This window comes from Mus caroli, chromosome 7, assembly GCF_900094665.2.
Source record: "Mus caroli chromosome 7, CAROLI_EIJ_v1.1, whole genome shotgun sequence".
Classification (NCBI taxonomy): domain Eukaryota; kingdom Metazoa; phylum Chordata; class Mammalia; order Rodentia; family Muridae; genus Mus; species Mus caroli.
The window spans coordinates 141,453,785-141,456,430 of record NC_034576.1 but is presented as its reverse complement, the minus strand read 5'-3'; positions in this window follow the sequence as shown (position 1 = coordinate 141,456,430).

Sequence of the window (2,646 nt, the reverse complement as noted above, 5' to 3'; positions counted from 1 at the left end):
GACTGTTTCTCCCACTCTCACTTTTCCTTGGTTGTCAGCATTCATGGTGTAGGGTTGAGGTCTCGCGAACTTCCCCCCATCCATGTTAGCACGTTAACTGATGTCCTCTTTGTTTGTAGCTATTCTTTTTAATATCATATATCTTAGATTGTTTCTGGGCATTTTATGTGTTTTTCACTGACCCTGCGATTGTCTCCTACCATATTCAAATTGGCTAAACTTTATAAGTAGAAGAATATTTAACATTTAAAAACAGTCACTTCTGGTTTTCCCTCCTTTATGATTTATTAGACATAATCCCAAATGTTTCAGGTAGGCAATTAGATCAGCAAGTTTGAAATGAAAACTATACTGCTATTTAAAGCTAAATTATAATACACTTGAGAACAGAATATACATGACAGATTTTTCCAAACCACAAATAAATTTAATTAAAATTGTTTATTTTTGAAATATGAGTCAAGTAAAATATTTTCTTTGCAATTCATAGTGTCATAATTTTTAAGATTAAGTGATTCTTTAAAAATAAAAATCTTGCAGACATAGTAGCACATGACTTTAGTCCCAGCATTCCAGAGGCAGAGGCATAAGGCAGGCAGATCTCTGGGTTCAAGGCCAGCCTGGTCTACAGAGTGAGTTCCAGGACAGCCAGAGCTGCACAGAGAAACCCTGTCTCTGAAAACAAAACAACAACAAATAAAATAAGGAAATAAAATAAAATATAAATCTCACCTGGTTTGGGCAGTGGTACTGGTCTTACTGAAAAAAAAAAGGGCGGGGGGTTGGGAGGATACACACTTCTTGTTTCAATTCCTGGCTGTGCCTCTGCCTTCTCTCCATCATCCCTTATTTCTTTCTGCCCAAGAGCAGAACTACAGATGGCACAGTTGGCCACAAGCAGCTGGTTCCTTCACCTTTCAACATTCAAATGAGAACAGAATCAAGTACTGGAACTGGAGCGGTTGTGTTAATTGGAAGGGTCATGGGGAACCCAAGGCACCTTAGAAATCCAGAGACTCCTTTTCTAGACAAAGGCCGGAACACAAACTAGACCCAAGACCCTGAAATTCTAGGAATAAAAAAGGAGGCATTTTTCTGACTCCTTACAATAAGGGGCTTCACTAAACTTTCCCTTCTCTGAGGTCTCCCTTCACAATAGAGGGCTTCTCTGAGGTCTTCCAGGCCTTGAAATTCTCCATTTTCTTTCTCTGCCCCTAGCCTTATAAGCCCCAGGGAGCCTGAGCCCTTCATCATTCAAACACCTTAGGCTAGTATCACTTTGGCAAGAACAGCAGAAAGAAGCCACCTGTAGCCAGTTCAGGACAAAAGTAGGCAAATCAGTAGAGGCGTCATTAGATGTAGGCAGCCCAGAGCCTGATCAGAGCTCAGATCAGGAGCCTGCAGGATTACACAGTTTGCTCTGCTTCTAAACACACATGGGGTTTAGAGAACAATCCATGGTGCTACGCTAGGGTTCCATCAGCAATGCTCCCCAGGGCCAGTTCTTTCTCTGAGCTATGGAGCACAAAGAATGGTTCAAATGCCCATTCCCAGGTCTCCAAAGCTTTGGGATCCTCCTTGACAGGGATACTGGCTTCCTGGGGCATTGGAAATATCCACAGGGCTCAGGTCTGCTGATCTGGGGAGGACAGGGACATGGCTTCCCATCCCTTTTGTGTGGAAAGGAAGGAGGGGTAGACACTCCTTGCTCAGTCCACTCAAGCTTCTTAAACCCTTCCAGACTTGGGATGCTTGTCTGATAGTCTCTCTCTCCAGTATCTTCTCCCTCCTTTTGCTGGCTTCTCCCTTGCTTGCTCCAGGCTGTACATGACTATGTCTATGCTCCAGGGTGCTAATGGAGAAAATAGTTTTCCATGATGCGGCCCACTTCCCACAACCAGGAAGGCACTGTCTGAAAAGAAATGAAAAGACTAAATGAGAGAGAGAGAGAGAGAGAGAGAGAGAGAGAGAGAGAGAGAGAGGGAGAGAGGGAGAGAAGATCTACAGCAACCCAAGAAAGAAAACACTCCTTAGAGAGAAGATGGGCAGGAATGTGATAGTTAAAGCTGATTCCAACTTGACAGGACACAGAATCACCAAGGAAACAAACCTCTGGGTGTGTCTGTGGAGGAGTTTCTCGATTAAGCTAACCAAGATGGGAACCAGCCCTGAGCACAGGTGGCACAAGTCTATGGTTGGGGATCATAGACTAAATACAAAGGAGAAGGCAACTGAAAGCTGGCATCATCTCTCTCTGCTTCCTGACTGCCTGTGCTATGTGCCTTAAGCTTCTGATGGTCATGCCTTTCCCCCCATTGATGGACTGTGCCTTCAAACCGTGAGCCAGAACAAATCCTCCTTTAAGTTTATTTTGGCAGCTATTTTGCCACTACAACAAGAAATAACTAATCCCAGCACTTGGGAAGCAGAGGAAGGTGGCTGGCTGAGTCTGGGGCCAGCCTGGTCTACAGAGCAAGTCCCAGGACAGCCAGGACTACCCTGTCTTGAAATTTTTAAATATATAAATAAAATAAGAGAGAGACGGAGACCTGTGTGTCTCCTCTCCAAATCTGGGTTGCCCATTTGGTCACCGTTTCTTGGACTTTCCCGATTGGGCCCAGCTCAGAAGCTTTGGAGTGAATACCA